This window comes from Anarrhichthys ocellatus, unplaced genomic scaffold (assembly GCF_004355925.1).
Source record: "Anarrhichthys ocellatus isolate YVR2014 unplaced genomic scaffold, GSC_Weel_1.0 scaffold71, whole genome shotgun sequence".
Taxonomy (NCBI): domain Eukaryota; kingdom Metazoa; phylum Chordata; class Actinopteri; order Perciformes; family Anarhichadidae; genus Anarrhichthys; species Anarrhichthys ocellatus.
The window spans coordinates 1,746,536-1,752,535 of NW_022280101.1; the positions used below are offsets into that span (position 1 = coordinate 1,746,536).

At 39.2% G+C, this 6,000-nt stretch overlaps 1 protein-coding gene across 2 annotated transcripts in view; it reads left to right on the plus strand.

Annotated features, from left to right (window-relative positions):
• htr2aa (5-hydroxytryptamine (serotonin) receptor 2A, genome duplicate a) overlaps nucleotides 1-6,000 on the plus strand; it is a 41,848-nt gene that overhangs the window by 24,973 nt on the left and 10,875 nt on the right. The gene's annotated exons all lie outside the window — the stretch shown is intronic.

Sequence of the window (6,000 nt, forward strand, 5' to 3'; positions counted from 1 at the left end):
CATTATCAGCACAAAGGAGGAGGAAAAAGTTTGAGTTTCAGCTGATAACATTTCAGTTATAGCAAGCTGCAAAAAACAAACCATCAGTTATTGTTTGATTGAAGTTGAATTATCAGAAAGCTTTGCCACTTTCCTGTCCTAATTGATTTGTTTGTTATTCAACATACTCTCACACTAAGCTAATTCAAATGAGAAATGTTGGAATAGTTCATTTTTATCCAGGTGGCAGTGAGCCCAGCCCTTAGATTCTATCTAATGAATGGATGGCAGGAACATTACAGCTCGACTTCAATGCTCTTAATGATTTACTGCTGACAAAGCTGAGTTATCCCGATGTTAGAAGATAAAAGACGAGCACCACTTATTTCGGGAGAGTGACATGAATGTCAAAATGTACAGGATGGAATGTGACATATGAATAAATGTCACCTTGACAAATGTAATGTCACTTGTATGTTTGGATTACTGAAAGGGCCGGAGGGACTCTGGACAAGAGCCTGTTTAAAGTTACCGTAAACATGACTTGTTCGTAAGTCACCAAGCTCATTAAAAGTGTCCTCATTGGGATTTATTCTTATTGCATACATGCCAAAGACCATACCAATAATTGTTTTAGTTTTGTTTTTCTTCCTGCATACTGAAGCTACAGTTACATCTTAATCAAATACTGAAGGACTAGTAAAGCAACTTAAATCAGAACAACAGAATAGAAATAACTCTGCTTTCAGAAAGAAAGAAAAAGAACCTGCATCTCAGGCTTTCTTTGATGCTTTCATATGATATTTTGTGCTGTGATATTTAGAATCATATCAGACAGCGTCTACAGACTCGAAACAACTACAAAACAACTATCGAAGAAACGCACGACGACTACAGAAAGACACAAATAAACTACAAAATGACCACAAAGAGACATTAAACAACTGCGGAGATGCGAAACGACTACAAAATAAACACGAAGATACGCAAGATGACCAGAAAGAGACACAACACAACCTCTAGTTACCGAATAAAAACCACAACATGTCGTTTTTACACTTTGGTTTTGTACGGATGAAACACACAAGATATACAACATGTTAATCAGTGAGCTTCAGAGGTGCTGGTAAGATGATTTTTGTCATCAAGAGAATATTTTCTGTCCTTCAGGCTGTTGGAAACACACCGTGACAATAGAAAACTCATGATTGATCTGTTAGGATACAGCTGTCAGGGACTAAAGTGTCACGTGACTTTTTTGGCAAATATCAAATCATCTGGCAGCTCAAAAGCATCATGATGAAAGATATAGTCCTGCTGAATAGTCTTCTAATGGTGGAAGTGAAGGACGCTGGAGAAAAGCCACTTTGCAACAACACATTAATGTTCCTCTTTTTTTGTTCCTTCTTCTCTAATTTCAAGTAAAACTCAGCTGCCTATTTATAAATATCTGCCATTCAGATGCTTGTTATGGCATCATGCTCATAAAGAATGACACTCAGGTCACATTATTATGATATTTTTCATTAATGTTTCTCCTTGTCTGTTCTGCTGCAGCTCAGTTCAGACTCTCGGATCACCTGTATGGTCAAAAGAATAAATTATTAACATGTCATTATCTGTGAGCAAATGAATGGTGCTAATAAGCCTATAAGGTTCAGAAAAGAAGCTTGAGTGTACACTCTCAATGATAAAAAGCATCATATTGTCCCAAATACAAGATGATATTTTGTTCTGGAAATTACAAAAAAAGTCGGGTTGTCTTACATTCAAGGACAATTATATAAGAGTAACACCAGCTCCTACAGAAAGCGTTGCATTATGGGTTGTTTGTAGCCTTACATTTGCTATGCTAGTGTCTCAAGATATTTTGTAAAATCATATTTTGTCATGTTTCACTTTTACGAGAGGATCAAAGATGTGGATTCTCTTTTTCATGGATTAATAATTCCGCAGGAAGATTTTCCAAACAGGACAAATCTGGAAGTTTGTTGTAAATTCAAAAAGTCTTCTTCCAAACAGCTGTCCCTCAATTAACGGCCTTAGATCAGGCAGCCAGTTAAACATAAACTGAAATTTAAAATAAGTAATAATAGTAAATGTAATATGAACATATGAAGTATGAACGCAGTGGCTAATGTGGGGCACGTGTTGTCAGTGTAACACCTTTCTTCACATCGGTCTCCACATTTGTTTACATGCATCTTTGCAGAAATACAATTCCAGCCTGAGTCGTGAGTTTGTTTTTAAGCTCTAATTCAGCTTAAACCTGATTTTAAGAATTTATTAAGAAACTACTCAGGGTTATTTGTATTTCCCAATATCTGTACGTCTCAATGGGTCAACAACAAAACTGGTTGGGAAGGACAGTTTAAAGAGAAACTCCTTCCTGCTGGTTGCAACAAATGAACATTGTAACAACTAACTGTAGGATTATAATGAATCCACCGTAGTCGGTCGATATGGCGGTTACAATAAATCCAATTAAACACCTTCAAAGACATATTGGTGTGAATGAGTTCAATAGCAGTTCCTCACATTGTTCACAGTTTAAGAGGGGCAGGTGGAGCAGGTGGGTGGAGGACGAGGCCAGTGAGGGTGGGGGAAGGGAGAGCTATCGACCAATCAAACTGAAGAAACGACTCCTCTCCACTTCCTTTGTTCATTAAACCAAATAACCCTGCTTACACTTATTGTGTTTTCTCCAAACTGTATTGACCAAAAGCAAAGGCATTAATTCATTTGGAGTGAGTTGTCAGCCTTGGCTTAATGCCTCTGAGCTCCTCGGCGGCCCAGAGGTCTGTGTTTTGCTTCCTGTTGCCTCCACTTCATTAGCGCTGTCATTCTGCCCTGTGTGCTAATAACCGAGTGATGCCGGAGCTGCAGATAGCTAATTTAGCCTTCCTTCCTCGTCCAGATCCAAATCACGATAACTGGGAATTTGCTCGTCATTTACGTTCTGTTCCAGATAAATGAATGCGGTGTAATTCATCTGAGATCTGGAGATATACGTTTCAATGTTTCACTGTGTTGTTCAGCTCTTCTGAGCAGATAAAACCACCTGCTACTGAAAAACAATGAAACAAGACATAAGACTGACATGGTTGAATGATATTTACTTTAAGCAAACAGGTGATTCTCAGGTCCAGACTCAAATTTATATATTTAAGGTTAAATACCTGTTTATATTTTTAATTTCCACCTTTTTTATATTTTATTTGATGTCTTTCCTATTTGTACTGCAACTGCTGCAAATTTCCCACGGGACAAATAAAGTTCTGTCTCTTCGTAAATATATAAACAACCATTGGACGAATTGAGATGAAAGGTGGTTCAGACATTTGTGTTCCCCTCGGGATGAATTGTAATAACTGTAATGAATACGAGTGCCCTGAAAACAAACAAATACGGACCTAACATGAAGCCATGTTTGTGTTTGAACCCAGTTATAATGGATACAGTGTTATATTGTCAGTTCACATGATTCTTTAAGCCTCTCATGCAGAGCCGACTACATAAATCCATGAGCATTTGATTTCTGTGAATTCTCATTGACCTTAAATCTACATAAGCAAGGGGAAGTCATTGATAGTTAGAAAATGGATCACGGCTATTTTTGGGGCGCTGCCAAGTGCTGGACTTGAACTACGATGCTCTACGTACCCCTCTAGCGGCAATAGAGCACGTGTCACTCTCTGCTTGTTACATGCATAGACTTTTCAAAATAAACCTCCGTGTTCACAGGAAACAGCTTGGTCAGGTTTAGGGACATGTGGTTTGCTCTGTGGGCTCTGTGATCACTTATAGGCTGTGCTGTAAACATGCAGCCTTTAATCCCGTGTTCTGATTTCATGCCTCTGTATTTTGTCATGTACGTGGGACAAGTTGATTCTTTGTTTAGTGACAGATCCTTTTCCTCAGTTTGATTATGTCTCTCTGTATTTATTTTTGTTGCTTTGTAAGTGTCACCACTTCTGCTTCGTCTCGAACAGGAAAACCGTCTGTTGTTTTCAGCCTTCAGAGGCTACAAGAAGAAATGACTCAGAGACATAACAGTTTTTTTTCTGTGATGCAACATCAGCCTGTTTAGCATTCAGCTGAGAACTCAGCGTTTATTCATGCATGTAGGGATAACTGTGATCCGTGTATGAAGAATGACAGTCAACCTTCAGTATTTTCATCAAAGTTGTATTACGATGGACGCTATAACCCCCGAGAATTGACTGAGCAACATATGAGAAAGACAAAGACTAAGTAGTTACTCTTAAAATAATGATGTGACTTTTGATGTTTTGCATTGAAAGCATTTTACACTTTAATCCAAACTTAAGAGCAGTTCAATAAATATGAGCGCCTATTTCAAACTAAGATGCTGACCAATGAACTGTCCCGGTCTCCATCTGAACAACTGATCTGAGATCTGAGATCATTGGCAGGTTGATCATAATACAACCTGCCGATCTATTAAATAACTTTCCATCCACCTATTTACATGTGCAAATAAAGAACTTTAGTGCAAAGGTCAAAAATACCAAGAGAAAAGGACCAAACCAACCAGCCAGCTGAAACAGGTTTTCCTTTTCTTAAATCAGCTTTTCAATGTTCAACATTAACATTATTTACATACTATAAAGACTTTCATTTCTACTGAAAAGTCTTCTGGCTGCAGGCTGCTGTTACGATGCTGCTCTAATCACTGTTTTATGAGAAAAACATGTGACGAAGTAGGTTTACTTTGCAGATTATTAAATCCATTTTTTATACAAAACTTGAAACAGAATATTTATTCACTGTGGTATGTACCATAATAAATAAACTGATCTAAATGTGTACAATCAGTGCAGTTCTCCTTTAAAACTGTTCCTGAACACTTGTACGACACAATGGTATGAATGAAAGTAGCAGTGTTCTGTGCTACGTTAAGTGGCTGCCTTGAAGGTAAGACATCGATCTAAAAAGTGAAAGTTGTCTTTGTGAAAGAGGACAGTTTGTAGATAATGGGCAAAAACAGCAGTGTGTTCCTCACGTAGCTCTCAGTTTGTTCCAGAGTAATGTTATCTGTTTTCTAGCTTCAGTAGGAAGGTTCCTAATCAGTTGAGTTTGGATAATTTGATATTTTATCAGAGTAACTCAGGTTGCTCAAACATGTTCGTTTAATTTCCTTCTCTCTTGAGCGGAGATTTAATTCTCGCTGTCAGCGTTTTGTTGGACTCTCACACAGTTTCACGGCAGATTCTCTGTGCGTTTTTTTATCATGTGTAAATAGCTGAAGGCTAAAGCTAAAAAAACACATCTGAGCTGAAGCTCCACAGAGTCGACAGGAGGAAGAGTTTAATAATGTGATGTCAGCATGGTGGGCAGCAGGGAGGCCTCGGGCGGAGTCGCAGCCGGCCCCCGCGTCACGATACGCTGTGCCACCTACGAGCCTAACGAGATTACGTTTTAATTTTTAATTTTTATTCACACACAGCCTTGGTTTCCTCCTCGGGTTTGTCATGAGGAGGAGGAGGAGGAGAAAGTAGCACTGATGTTGCCTCGTGGGAGTGTGGTGGCTGGCGTTAAGTCAAGCCTGCTCCCGCGGTGAGTTGTGGTTACGATCTGATCTGATTGGACGCAACATCAGGACTTACACAGCGTTGCACAGAGCAGGAGAGGGGGTGTGCGTGCACACACTGGCACGCATGAATGCATGCTGGTAATGTGTGCGTTTGTGTGTGAGTGTGTACTTTGTGGGATTGTATCTTTGTGAGGACCGATTTGAGTTTTAGATCCTCAGAGTGAGGACATTTCAGGAAATATAAAAATCACTTCTAAGGCCCTTTTGAGGGTTCAGATTAGGTTTTAAAGTTGAGTTTAGAACTAGAGTTAGGTTAGGGTAAGGGTTGGGGTCAGGCATTTAGTTGTGATGGCTAAGGTAAGGAGCTAGGGAATGCATAATGTCAATGAGCTGTCTCACAAAGATAGAAGTAGGGAAGTGTGTGTGTGTGTGTGTGTGTGTGTGTGTGTGTGTGTGTGTGTGTG